Source organism: Dermacentor andersoni, chromosome 11 (genome assembly GCF_023375885.2).
Source record: "Dermacentor andersoni chromosome 11, qqDerAnde1_hic_scaffold, whole genome shotgun sequence".
NCBI classification, from domain to species: domain Eukaryota; kingdom Metazoa; phylum Arthropoda; class Arachnida; order Ixodida; family Ixodidae; genus Dermacentor; species Dermacentor andersoni.
Genome location: NC_092824.1, coordinates 100,744,369 through 100,759,364, shown reverse-complemented (window position 1 = coordinate 100,759,364; position 14,996 = coordinate 100,744,369). Strand labels below are relative to the sequence as shown.

General features: G+C 42.2%; 1 long non-coding RNA gene across 1 annotated transcript in view; it reads left to right on the top strand.

The window, feature by feature from the left end:
• The first annotated feature begins 13,968 nt into the window (after window positions 1-13,968).
• Window positions 13,969-14,996, top strand: part of LOC129386881 (uncharacterized) — a 66,144-nt gene continuing 65,116 nt past the window's right edge. The window contains exon 1 of the long non-coding RNA XR_008614180.2: window positions 13,969-14,483. This is a non-coding gene — a long non-coding RNA (uncharacterized lncRNA). The remainder of the gene's footprint in view (window positions 14,484-14,996) is intronic.

Below are 14,996 nucleotides of genomic sequence, written 5' to 3'. Positions count from 1 at the left end.
TAGACTATTGTTTCTTGTCTTGTAGCTTCTATGAGTGATCTTCGGACCATCTATAAAGCTTTCGGCGTAAAGCAGAAAATGAAAAGTAAAGACAGTAAAAACTACAATCTTAACATTCAGCAAACACAAAATCGAATTCAACGTAAGCGGTCACGTTATGTTGAACATCAAAGACTTTACCACTTAGGTCCGAAAGTTCTGGCTGATCACCTTCTTATGGGCGATTCTTCAGCTGCATGCTCATTACAAGATTTGCACAAATAATTTGATCCCATTTTTAATGCTTATTCAACACCATTATCTTCTCCACTTAACGCACCAATTGAATTAGAGGTTGACGAATCTCTGTTTACGGAGGGTGAAGTTGCAGTTGAAATGAGATTGCTGTCTTCGAAGTCCTCGCTTGGACCCCACAATGTTTCAACTACTGAACTCTAAGATACCACCGAGCACCTTAACGCATATTTTCAATAATTGGTTAGGTTTTGGCTTAGTTCCGTTCGAAACGAGGAAAAGTAGGATGGTATTTATACCGAAGAAATCCAACCCGGCGGTCCAGGCGATTTTAGGCCGATCTCTGCTTGCCCCGTCCTTTTCAGATCATTTTCCAAATTCTTACTGTGCAGGTTCAGTGCCACCAACCATTTTCATAAGTATCAGTCAGGTTTTGCCGAAGAATGTAGTACTTCGTCCAATTTAATCGTCTTGCAAGTCATTATGAGGGTGTTTAAACTTAAACGTGAACCCTTCTTTGCTGTAAGTCTCGACTTGCGCGAGGCTTTTGACGCAGTTTCTCATTCTGCTATTTTCAGTGCCCTAGATGCACGCAATGTCTCTACGTATTCTTAACTTAAGCATTTTTATATCAATTGCACCACCATATACACTTGTGGTGGTATCTCAGGTAATGTCAGAGTGCCACTAAGAAGAGGCATCAAATAGCGTGACCCTCTCTCCATTTCGTTTTAACTGCATAATTGATCCTCAATATACCGTTAAATGAATTAAGTGTGGGTGTTCCGTTGCTCGACAGGTCAATATCCGCCATGGCGTTTGCTGACGATTTGCTTTTAATGTCCGATAGTCTTGAGGGACTTCAACTCCTAATAGATGAAACAGTTAGCTTTCTTAAGAATGTTGACTTACAAATGAATCCTGCAAAGTCTCAATATTACGGGTGGCGTCCAAATCACACTAGTAAGGGTTTCGACTACAACATTCCTACATTGTCTATCTTAGGACAGGATATTAAACCAAATGTCGAGATGAGCCTATTAGATATCTAGGTTTAGATATCTTCGTTAATAAAAATCCAAACGTCCATTCCGAAAAAGCTATGAAGGTTCTTGATCTTCTTGCGAAGGCCTCGCTAAAGCCATTTCAGAAGGTAAATTGCCTAAGACAGCTGGTCATTCCAGTATTCTTATATGGTGCATCAAATACTGCTAATGTCTCTTCGGAGTCCTGCAGGCTGGACGGGCTTATTCGTAACTGGATCAAAAAAGGTTCATTTACCTCCAGGTTTCCCAAATATCCACATATGGCTTCCGTCGAAGAGCAAGGGGTTGGGTTTCATTCAGTTCCAGAGGGTTGCTCAGGCGGTTCAGTTCAAGAGCCTTGCGCGGTTACTTAGTCTAGGGGATACATTCGTAGATAATCTCTTTGATAATATCTTAAATAAGAATATTCAAATAAATTTCTTCTGGAGTAACCTCTCAGAAAGTGATTAAGACAGCATTAAATAGAGGATTCCAAAAATGGCAGTCCGATCTAAAGTTAAAACACACCAACAAGGACCTCCTTGCACACCAAGACCTGATCGTGGCTAACACTTGGTTGAGTCATGACTCCAAGTTGTTGAAGGAAGGGGATCGTCTTAAGGCATTGCGCCTTAAGACTAATCTGTATGCAACCAGGTCTCTCACCAACAAAGCAGCGATCTGACGTCATGGCTATGCCGTTGCTGTCATGAGAAACCGGAAACTACATTCCACATCTTGCAGGAGTGCGAGTCTGTGCACCTCGCGCGTACTGAGCGACACAACAGCGTGGCGAAACGGGTTTTCCGTCTAGTGCAGGAAAAGAGTCCGAGCGTTATGGTTCAAGAAGAACCTCGATTAGCGGCTCATGAAGGCACTAGATTGAAGCCTGATATCGTCATCGAGACTGTGGACGAAGTGCTGATCGGTGACTTGGCTGTCGTATGGGATGCCAATGTAGGGATGCTAAAAGACAAGGCGCGTGAGAAGGCAGCAAAGTATGCTACTTTACGGAGTTGCTTCGATTTGCGGAAGAAATTTTCCTCGTGTGGTTTGGTTTTCGGTGCAAAAAGCGTGACATGTCCCGAAACATTGGAGTTGGGGAAGACCTTGGGTCAGTTTAATTTGTCGTAATAGATTTAGGAAAAGAGTTTAGATGAGATGTCCTTAAGAGATTCGTTTCGCGTTCTTTAATATTTCTGTTTGGCCTTGGTGGTATAACTTATTTTCTTTCTTCTTTTTTTCATTCTTTCTTTTTTCTAACAACCTTTTTTTCTGTACCGTTTTTGATTACCATTGTGTTGCTTCTTATGATGTACTTAGTTGAGGTTGGCCACAGCCATAAAAGACAAGTATTACATACAGGCTTTAGCTTTCTCCGAGGTAGGTCACATACAAATGACGTCTTGGGGAGGCCAGTACTGGACAGCAAGGGCCGACATGAGGTGGGGCTTCCTCTCCCGTGCTGGTCCTTCCCAAACGTCCAGTACATTAAATCTAGCCGTGGCCACTGGCACCACAAGTTTGTGGTAATGTGTGTTAAAAGCCAAGTGACAAGTCGCGACAATACACTTCTACACTTCTGCGAACGCGCAGAAGTGTATTACGTGAATAAAGCACGAGTGCAAAAGTGCCTTTCTCATTTAGGGATATTGTAACAAGAAACGTTTATTGCATTTGAGCGGTTTACTGTACCTTGATATTAAACTCTGGGCTTTGCTATTACGCAAAACTTTGCGACTGCCCCATCGCTTTAAAGCTTTTCGCGAAAACTTTGGCTTGGTTAGTAATAATATAGAGATACTTATAGTGCAGAAATGCATGCATACAAGGAAAGCACGCAAAATAGCGCAATCTTCTCGCAAAAGAAAATTCAATAATACGTGAAATATGATCGCATGTCATCCACTCCGAGATGCCATAGCTCCTTATGCAATAGAGCATCAAATTCTGTCCTCGAGCACGACACAACCAACTCTTATATCTCCTTTGTTTTCGAGTATTTGTCCTTTTTGTTGGTTTTTGTCAAAACTGTCCGCGTCGGTTGATCTGATTACCAATTGCGCCGCATAGTCTGTCAGTGAAGGTGACCCTAAAACATCAATAAACATTGATTGGCGCCAGTCCTGTCGTTTGTGTTCTTCTTGATTCCTAGTCTTCTGCGCCTTCACTTTACTAATTTAAGCATGAACCAACTAGCCTAAGCAAGAGTTTTAATTGATTGCACCGCCAATATTTCAACCTGAGTACCGTTTTCAACCCTGGCGAAGCCATTTCTCGACGTTTGGTCTGTTTCTCTTGATCACAATTGGTAAGAAGCCCTACCAGAGTCACATCCCACGGCGCAAATACCCTAGATTTAGATCTAAGTGATCAACCTAATCTCGCTTCAGGTATTTCTTTTCTAGCCAGTATAAGGGATCGCTCGTTACTAAACTTCAACCTCAGAATCGTTTGCTGCAAACTACGAAAAGAAAACCAGTTTTAAATTATAAGAATGCCAACTTCGAAGCTATCAAAAGCAAACTGTACGGCTTTTTAGACGCGTTTTTGACTAACTTCCACTACCGTACTCTTTGTACTAGCTGGGATAGCTTTGCATGCAAAATAAACAATCTTACTGATAGATACGTTCCAAACTGCATCTTCACTTCTGTCCCGCCCCTTGGTATAACGCACGTATCAGACTCCTTTCTAAGAAAAAAAATGCTTCTATCAAGCTGCTAAGGCATGCTCTATTAACCCGCCTTGGCTGGTATGCTTACTAGCTTCTTCCGCGAACCATTTTAAAGAGCGCAAAGCACGATGCCCTCTAATTCTTTGACATATAGACTTCCGTAAATTCTGGCGCATAGTTAACCCGTCTTAAAGATTCGTTTCCCGGACTCCTCTAATGAGCAGATATCTAACGAACAATGCCCTTTTTTGTTTAACGATGCATTTCTTCAAAATTTTTACATTGCTCCCAGTTCTCGCCTTCCTGAATCTCATGTTCCCAATTGTTATAGACGTTGGTAGTGTTACTAAACTTATTGAAAATCTCTTATTTTTTTCTGCCCATTTTGACTCGTTCAGTGCAAAAGATTATGAAGAATACGTCCGCATATAGTTTCGTTATATTAGCGAAGATATTTCAGCAATCTGTTGACACAAGTACTTTATCTACACAATGGAAGATTCGGAAGGTGGTTCCTCTTCATGAGTCCGGCAGCAAAAATATTGTTAATTATCGCCCCATCTCTCTAAAAAGTACATGCAGTAAGTTACTAGAACATACAATCCGCAAGGCGCTGACAAAATTATTTAAATCTAACATGTTCTTTACACCTGCACAGCATGAATTCCGCAATCGTACTCGTATTTCTCAGCTCGTATCTTTCACACATAAACTTCACCGCATTCTCGACCAATCATCATTCGTTGATTGCATAATTTGAGATCTTGCGAAAGCTTTTGACGAGGTTTTTCATAACTTGCTGCTTCATAAGCTTAGTCATCATAATATTGAGCCTAACGTTTTAAAATGGATTGAATGCTGGCTTAGTGATCGTTTCCAGTTCGTGACACTGAACGGCCATAACTCTTAGCCTTCTGAGATGCACTCTGGTGTAACTCAGGGATCTGTACTTGAGCCACTATTCTTTTTAATTTACGTTAATTATCTCCCCCTCAAATATCTTCTACCATTCACCTCTTCGACGATGACCGTGTTATTTTCGGTGAAATTAAAGGGTCTGATGATATGAACTCTCTTCAAGCCGATATTACTGCGATTGCCAACTGGTGTGAAACATGTCTAATGAAACTTACATTAGTAAGTGTAAATCCATGCGTGTAGCTCGAATTGCTAATGCCCCGTATGTACACTATTTGAATAATGAGCAAATTAATATAAGTACCTGGGCTTATTTATTTTATTGATCCTCACTTGGACAGCCAATATAAAATACGTGATTAACGACACTAACCGCATGCTTGGTTATCTATGCCGTAACTTCACCAACGCTCCATCCTCTTTAAGGTTATTACTGTGTAAGACCGTAATTCGTTCCAAATGAGAGTATGCGCCATCCGCATGGGATCCCCGTAACGAAAAACTAATTAGCGCCTCGGCATTTGTACAGAATAACTCCGTTTTTATTCTAACTACAGCGGAGCCAGAATAATTAGCCCCATAAGTCCGAGCATCAGTTTCCAGCCTTATCATCATGCCGCAAAATATCACGTTTAGACCAGTAACGAGTTCGTTCTTCGACCTCGCTGCTTATAACATCGCATCGATCGCGATCGTAATGTTGACATGGATCTAGGTCTAACACATACACTTTCTTGCAATCTTTCATGCCTCGAACATCGACTGAAATAAACTACCTTCCCGCCATACTGTTTCCATCAACGATAACTTTATCGTAGCGCTTCAGCTAATATTATGACAGAATTATGGCGTGGCTGTATGAATACTTACTGTGTGTGTGTGTGTGTGTGTGTGTGTGTGTGTGTGTGTGTGTGTGTGTGTGCTATTCCCACCTCGTAAATATTTCGGCTATTTGTTTTATATTGTTTGTTAACCCATTCCCCCCCTTCAAAGCCTTCACTGGTCCTGACGGTATTGTAAATGAAAATTTTAATAATAAGAGTAGGAACACATTGAACTGAACGTATCATTAGTGATCACCAACGACTCGGCATTACCACTTACGAATGGTAACCATAAATATTAATTTAATGACTGCAATGTTGATACCAATGACGACGTGCACAAATGAAGGTCAGCACTGTGATAATGAACAAAGTGATTTGGGACCATTAGTGACTCAATACTGCCATCCCCTTGTTATTATAATTGAGTCACCGACTTTTCATTTGATGTCCATGACTTTGTATTGTGCAAAACACGAGAACTTGCTACCTAGTGTATCGCTAGTAATCTCTAATAGATTGGAGTTATCAGTTAAGCAATCGTAACAAAACAAAAACTTATGTAATCACTATTTGATTGATACTGATGAAGACAAACACACATGAGGGTATCAGTGTCACACTAAACAAAGCAATTTATGATCTCTAGTGGCTCAACCTTATCATATGCTGCTTGATAAAATGAGAAAGCACATAGAACTGAGCGCGCCACTAGTGATGACTAATCAGCGGGCATAGTCGCCAGACTTTCTGATTCATATCAATTAGGACTTGCACAAATGAACGCAACCACTGGGACAAGAAAATAAATGATCCATTATCACTATTGATTTAAACATACCAGTTCGCAGTCGGTACAGTTAAATCAGCGGTTTAATTATATTTTGTTTGATATTCATGACATATACATGTGTAAAACAGGGAGAATATGGCATTGTACGTTATTACCTAGTGACGGTAGTCCTATTCATTAGATTTAATGTATAGTTGCTTAGTTAAATGCTCATTATTTACAGTGTGATTACTCAATGGTTTTCACGATGATGTGCTCAGTTGCAGGCTAGCGACAGCCTAGTAGGAAAGAAGTTTTCTATTCACCAGTGACCAAAGCCTACCAGCGCCTAGGATATATTTCTAGGGTGCTTCGGTTGATAGCAATGACTACATCAGACATATTTCGTTCGCGCTCTTAGTACTTTCACGCTAACATTTTCTCGCTGTCTACTCGAACTGGCATCTGTTTCTACCACTGTGACAAAACACAATTTAAAAAAAAATTAGACGTTGTCTTTAGTTACACAGAAAGAAAGCTCCTTGTTTTCCAACTTACCTTTGTATTTTGAACAGAGGGTTTCCTTCAAACATTTTCACAATATTTTTGTCTCAATTCGAGGGTTATTTTATAAGGTACAGCTTGCATTAATGTCACTGGCGCTGGGTATAAATCTGCTGGCGTGGTGCGCAATTTCTATGGCGCTTGGATTAAATTGAAAGGGGAACGGATAAAATTCGCCGACGCTTGGACTGAATAAAGTAGCCTTTCGATTAAGTTTGAATGGAAAACCTGTAGTCTGCGTAAGCAAAACGAAGTAACATTGCAAAGTTCCTTCACTGATGCCTCTGTGTATACTTCGCAGGGTTGCGCGAAGGCGTGGCGTTTTGTCTCAAGCTTTGCAGTGAAGTCACTTCTACTAATTCTAATAGCGTCAACAAATGCATATGGCTAATTATAGGGGTTATGTGGTTATGTAGCAGTTACGTAGCGCGCACTGAAACTGCACCGTTTTTTGGCAAGGGAAAGAAACTAGCATCCGCCATGACGCAACAGGCGCTTCAAGCAATGACTGTGCAGGCTGCATCATGCGGCCGGCCGCAGTGCAGGGGCAATTTTCTTTGTCAGAACGCCAAATTTGGCGAGTTAGTAGGTTAACATCCTCCATATCAGCGTCTTTGTCTTCATTCCTTTCGTGCTGTTTGAAGTCGGCTATTTCTTTCGACTGGGACATTGCCTTCGGCCCAATAGCAGGCGATGTAGCCTACACTAATATCGCGAATTGTTTTGGCTTTGGCTGCCATTTCGCCCTATAGGCTACGGTTTTTACCGCGAAAGGAAATTTGCGCAAATTCTTCATGCCGTAAATTAGTGTAGGTACACGTGATATTTAGCATGAATGTACGTGAATTTGCAGGGGGAGTAATATATGCGTCGCATCTGAGCTTTTCGCAGCAGTGAGTGAACACGGCTTCGCCAACATTATAACGGGATATAGATTTACCTTCGTTACGCGAAAATGAATTTTCGACAGTTCATTTATTCATCGCGTAAATTAATATCACCATGCGTGCATTTACGGAAGTGATAAATGCATCCAATCTCACCTTTACAGACAAGTCAGTGAACATACCTTCGCCGACATTGTAATGGACTGAAGGCTTACGTTTGTTTGGCGAAAGGCAATTCACGCACATTCTTTTATTCGTTGCATGAGTTAGTGTCAGCGCTTGCATCGCAAGGGGGGTCATGTATGCGTCGAATCTGAGCTGTTCATAGAAGGGAGTGAATGCAGCACACCTTTCTGCGCTGCTATATTTCGGCGATTTCTCTGCATTTAGACGTTGCCTTCGCCACTAAACAAGGCGATGTAGCCTGCACAGATATCGCAGCTTGCTTTGACCTTTGCCGCCACTTTGCCATATGACGGCGCATGCGATTGCGTGCAAGAGTGCTCACCTGTTTTGGCTAATAGCTTTAGCTTCAACCGTCAGGCCGGAATTCACGCTGCTTTTCCGAACGGACCACCGAGTGACTGAAATGACGCTGGTTGTTCATTTACGTAGGATATTCCGGTGGATCAATGGTTCGAAAAAAGAGGACGGACATCCGGGTCATGCTACATTTGCCAGCAGGCGAGATGTGACAAACTCTTGCAACTGTTTCGAAGTAATTACGCACAATCAACATTTCGCGAAGCAGCTATACGGAGTGCCCTCCGGTCCTTTTTGCTGCAAAAGCCTTTCCTTTTTCCTGCTCGCCAAGTAAGCGTATCAACCGCTAGACAAATGCTCTACCGCTGAGTGGTAATTGCAAGACATCGCTTAAGCTAATGTTGACTTGCTGAAAGATGAAGTTCGTTCCTTTCGCGCAGTATGATTTCAGCCATTTCCGTGTACTTGAATGCTGTCTTAGTCGCGGTAGCAGGTGACACAGCCAGCATTGATATCGCTGCTTGCTTTCGCATGGGCTACCATTTTGCCATATGTCGGTGGATGTGGTTGAGCAGAATATGGCTCAGCTGTTTTCGTAATAAACTTTATCTCTTGCCTTCAGGTCACAATATTTTCGAAGGCGCCGCTAGTTGACTGAAACAATGCTGGTTTCTCTTGCGTGCATGGCCTCCCCGTGGCTCATGGTTCGAACAATGCGGGGACGGACACCCGGTTAAAGTTGCGCTGCCCTGCAGACGAGGTGAGCACAATCTTTTCTATTACTTTGAAGTTCAGTAATTCAGCTCATATTGCGAAGGGAAAGGAAGAACACACCACGAACACTCTTGTCCGCGCACATGCGCAAGCCTTACTAAATATTTCTTTTTCTGAAAGAAACCTTCAGTTTTCAGCAAGCGCTCGTGGTATGTTCTTCCTTTTTCTCTTCTTTTCTAGTGCCAAGATTTTAACATAATTACGTACAATTACATTTTTTGTGTATCAGCTAAGCGAGATGTGCCTTGGGCTCAGTTTTGATGTAAAACTCATTTTTTATGTCCTCTTCACGAAGTAGGCGCAACCGCTGTTAAGCAAATGCACACAGCTGTCATTTCCGTGCATTACGCCACTGTATTTGATGTCGGCAAGTTGAGAACATCCCCAATTCCTTCCTCACTTCGATGTGCACGATTGTTTCATCTGATGCAGCGAGTAAATCGTGCAATGTGTGTGCACAACTTTCACCTCGTTCAATTTTAGTACTTGTGCGCTGCAATGTTCAGGAGCTCTTTAGATATACGAACACCAAAACCTAGCTGATGTGCAGTGTGAGACGTGTGTGCAGCGATGTGACGAGGACGAAGGTGATGTGTGATGCTTGTCTAGGGAAGCATGCTGATGGCAGGTGCACGCACAGGGAAGGATGTCCCATTTCTCATCAAACGTATTCGGGACATATTCGAGGCAGTTATAATCCTGAGAAACCGTGGTTCGGCAGCTTTGCGTAGACGATCACACTAGGCCATGTATACCCTCTGCTGTTGCGTGTCGCTGAGTATATTTTAAAATTGAGCGTGTCCTCCTAAATACAGCTAGGGAACATATTCACTTTTCTATAGCTGGTTTTTATTGTTGTATGTTACGAAAGTAAAATAAATTTTTTTATGTATTTACCATGGTTAAACGCCAATGGCTCCATGTCCATGTATGAGGAAGAAGCAATCATATGGTCATCTTTGTTCTGGTAAAAACTGCATTTCATCGCCTAAACGCAGAGATAAAGATCGAATTACTTGTACTAGGTTGCCACGTGGCTGCTGCACTCTGGATTTTCAAGCCATCTAAAAAAAAAAATAAACACGCTTCCAGATTGCTTTTCGTTGTCTGTGACAACACACATCAGTATTGATTCAGTGTGAAATTTTTATGAACTGGATGACCGGAATATGAGTAAATCACTTCTGTACAGTTCCCCATGGCCCGGACGCCAAATTAAGAATAAATATTTTGAGTAATGACTCCGAATTCAATTTATAAAATTGATAGTGGAGGCAATATGCAGTATACTGTGCAAGGGGTCGTAGGAGGTTATCATTATGGGATAGAATTTCTTGGACGGTGGTCAGCGCATTTGGGTAAAGGAAAACAGTCGCGTCATCCTGGAAGAGGTAACGTGATCCCCAGTGATGTTGTTGCATTTTGCTCCCGACCTCCTCTTCTTTCTCCTCCTCTTACTACTACTACTAAGGATAATAATAATAATAATAATAATAATAATAATAATAATCAGCACAAGCGACGTTCTGAACACAAGATTACGACACAACATCGTTGTCATGAGGACATGATGGTGACTGTCTTTGGTGGCATGACTACCTAACTGCCATGGCAGGAAAAACTAGCTACTTTAAAAATTTACAGCTTATGTGCCATCGTTCACAACGATGCTTAAGCAGCGGTGGTGGTGAAAACAGCACCCGCTTTAAGACGTTTGTGGTTGCAACTTTTAGGTGAATAGTGTTTTTGCTTATTTCGTCCGTTTTGGTGGTTGGTTGGTGGCCTCTCGGCCGCGAAAAAAGCGCATTCGTTTATTTTCCTCCTTTCGTTCACTCATTTAGTGTTTCGTTGGTTTGTTCATTTATTCGACCATTCGGTCAGTGGTTCTTTCGTTTGGTGCTATGATTGTTCACTCGTTATGTCATTCGATAGCACCGTCATTCATCCAGTAATTCCTTCCCGCATTCGTTAATTCGTTCAGCCTATTCGCTTACTTTGACACGTATCGTCAATGTTTTCTGCATATTTGTTTCTTTTTCTGCCACAGCGCTGAAGTAGTTATGCCACCGTCGTCATAGTCATTATCAGATAGTCGTCATATCGCCTTGATCTTCTAATCTGGTGGTTATCTTGCTCAGCATGTCGGCGTCGTCGTCATGTACGTGTCATGGTATCTATGCATTCATCGTCGTTTCCTTCTCTCGTCGTCCTCGTTATTGTGCCGTCTTCGTCAGACCACTATAAGGGTTATGTCATCGCCATCATGTTGCTGTCGCAGTCAAGGTTCGTCGCCATCAACGTTTCGGCTGCGTCGCCGATCTCTCGCGGACGTCTTCGTGATATCATCGTAGTGCTTTTGTTATCGCTATAACCATGACGTCCTCGTCATTTTTTGTCGTCCTTAAATGTTGTTTTCATCCTGAAGGTAGTGTGGCCTTCGTCATATCATTCGTTCTTTCTGTCTGTATCCCTCTCTCTGTCTCGCACCCACTCTCTCTCTCTCTAAACCCGCACTCAAAATGTTTCGCATTACAGAGAGCATGAATCATTTGGTATAACAGTTTGCAGAGCTATTAATTAAGGGTGCGAAGTAACTAGGCAGGTGGTTACCCAGGTAGTGGAGGATAACGTAACCATAACGTAAGCCATTCAAAACAAATCCACGAGTAGCGCAACTGTATACATTGAACTGTACTTTAAAACGAAACTTTCTGGGCCTACCTCCCGAGTTTGGCATAGCTGCTGCAGCTGGCTCAGTCGGTACCTCGGCGGATATATGTGTGAGTATGTGTACGCTAAGGGTGTGTTTCCACAAGCGGGCCTCTTTAACCACTGTACGCTGACCCTCAAAGTAGTGCCAATGCGTACCCCTGTTTCATCTGGAGAAGTTTGCGAACCAAAACCAGTGGAGCCCTAGAAGAGGGGCCCCGACCAGCATGAAGCCCATTTAGCATATCTTGTGCAATAAAAGTTTTCGACTATTACTAACCCTCTTACTTAATAAAGATTAAGTATATTTCTACAGAAAACCTTAAGATATGATTCTTCACGTAAGTGCCTCTGAAGCAAATAGACGTCCTAGTGAATTATAATCAATCGATTTTCTTAGAATTAGCCATTCAATAAGTTCCAGTGTGTCTAAGCCAATACTTGGCCAATCCTCGTTAATGGATATGTGCCACTGTGATGTAAGAGGTGCAGAATACTTAATACATCTAGGCAGGTATCATAATTCTCTGTGCATGCACCTGTTATTGCCATCCTTACATCGACAAGCATTCTAATTCGCCTTTGACCTTGTCACATCACTACAGATGTCTAACACTGTGCATCTTACCGATGTAGTGTATGAATTTTTTATAGCTGGTGAACGATATGTTCTACAAAGGCAAAAGAAATTTTCAAGAAATTGTAGATTTTACCTTTTCTTCTAGACAAACATTAAATGGGATTGCACAATCCACAGGCTGAAAACAAAGAGTATTATACACATCCCCGCAAATTGTTTAAGATTTGTTTAGAGGCTTCACGTAAGATACGCTTAACACTTAATTCTAACATATGCCTATAATCCACATAATTTAGTTTTAATGTGGGATGCATTAGTCATTCTAACGTGTAAATGTGCCGATTTTGTGGGTTATTGCCCATACCGACCACACTGGTTCATCTGATTACCCATTGTACGTCCTATAGCATATATCAGTGAAGGTGACCTTAAAAAGGTTAAGCAAGGATAAACGAAGCTAACCCAATGGAAAAAAGCAAAGCAGTCATCATCACCATCAGCCTATTTATGTACGCTCCCAGCTGCTTCCAGTAACCCTTGTCGTGCGCCATCTCACTAAATCCTACGCCTGCCCCATTTGTATTTTATCACACCACCTACGTGCCTGCCGTGCTCGACTGCACTTCCCTTCCCTTGGCACTCATTCTGTAACTTTATTACACCTTCCGTTATCTACCTTATCTATTACATGGCATGCCCAGCTCAATCTTTTCCTCTCCATGTCAACTGAAATATTATCTGCCCCTTTTGCTCTCTAATCAAGAGCGCTGCCTCCCTGTCGTGATTACGTCTAACATTTCCTTCCCAAAGTTATTTTTAATATCCAAGTTTCTGCTCCATGTGTTACTACCAATACAGTGCAACTATTGCACATATTTCTAGGATGGTGGCAAGCTGCCGGTTATGGTTCCGTAATGTGCGCCGTACGCTATCGAACAGTTTTTATTTTCGTTTAAGTTTACTTCCCGTCACAAGAGAGAGAGAATATAGAGAAAGGCAGGGAGGTTAACCAGAGGTAGTTACGGTCAGCTACCCTGCACGGGGGAAGGGTTAAGGAGGTCAGAAGGTTCACATTTCGCTCATTAGCTTTGATACATGAATGCTTTCACCGATTCCACAAGCTCACTACCATTCGCGAAATTTATTTCCTTTGCTAGCCGATTGAGCGTCACCTGTTCACTCTTCAACTTCAACCAAGAGTGCGGTCGTGCGTCAGTGATCGCCCGAGAACACACTCCTGGTCTTGCAAGATAACAAAAGAGGAAAATTAAAATACTAACTATTCCGGGCACAAGCAGGGCTGGTTGTCCTGTCTTTCCTGTTTCTAGATGGCGCGTAACCCGTCAAGCGCAAAGCAAACGTCAATAGAAGTGGTAATATTATTCTCTGACTAAAGAAAAGAAAATATGTCGTGAATAACACTTCTTGTCGTACTCTAAACTGTTGATTACATAATTCAACGATGTTAAGTGCCGAGACAGCGATCGTGATGCACGAAGTATACTGGTGGCCTCTTGATGAAATTTTATCACCCGAGGTTCATTAATGTGCGCGCAATCTGAGCATATGAGCTCTTTTTTTATTCTTCGCATTTTGCCTTCGTCGGAAGGCAGTCGGGATTGAACGCGTGACCTCGAACTAAGCACAGTAACACCTTAGGACCTGGGCACATCGCGGTTTATATACTCAGAAATGCATTTAAGTTTATATAAAGGCAGAGCCGCCGTTGCTGCCTGCTCTAATTGGCTCACAGGGTTCTTACGCACTCGTTCATTGGCTAAGAATGAAAACATGGTGGAATTTGACGGTGTGCGGAATAGAACCTCAACGTTTCGTGTCCTCATCATTTTCAGCATGCTTCTAAGTAGGCGTGCAACGTCTTTTTTTTTTTTCATCGGTGCCGAGAATGAAGCGCACGAGATCCACATGGTCGAGTCGTGCACGAATCTGTCAGGCAAAGATGCTGGCCTTTCGTGCTTCATGACAAGGTCATGCGTGGGAGGCAGCACGTAGACCGACAGTACGAGCCAGCGAAGGTGAGTGCATCTAAGACGTGTCTTGCGTCTAAAATCTTTCCTTTGAATTTAGCTCTGCAAGGTTAGTTGCCTAAACTACGATTTCACGCACACTAAACTCGATTACGCCTACGCGTCTTGTAATTCTTAGCAAACAAGTGCAAACAAATGGGTATAATCGTATGAACATTTCATATTTAGCACAGCCACAGCTATTCTACCTGACTAATGTTTTCACTAGAAAAATTGCGTACTTGAACTAGAACTGATCCAGTGAAAGAGCGCCTCACGAGCAGGGTGCGAATAAAATAGCGTACGTGTGTTGCCTCAGAACAGAAAGTTCATTGAAAAATAGCGTGAACGCATCAGCGTTTCTCACAGTGTGTATTTGACGCTACTTTCCAATAAATTTTAAGTTATCAGAGTTGCTTCGTGTGCGCTGCTTCAATGGCTTTGTTTATTCTCTCAAGCATCGCAGCAGTGAAATACGACTTGTCTGCGTACTTCACTTTCAAGTCTTATAAGCTCTCGTAA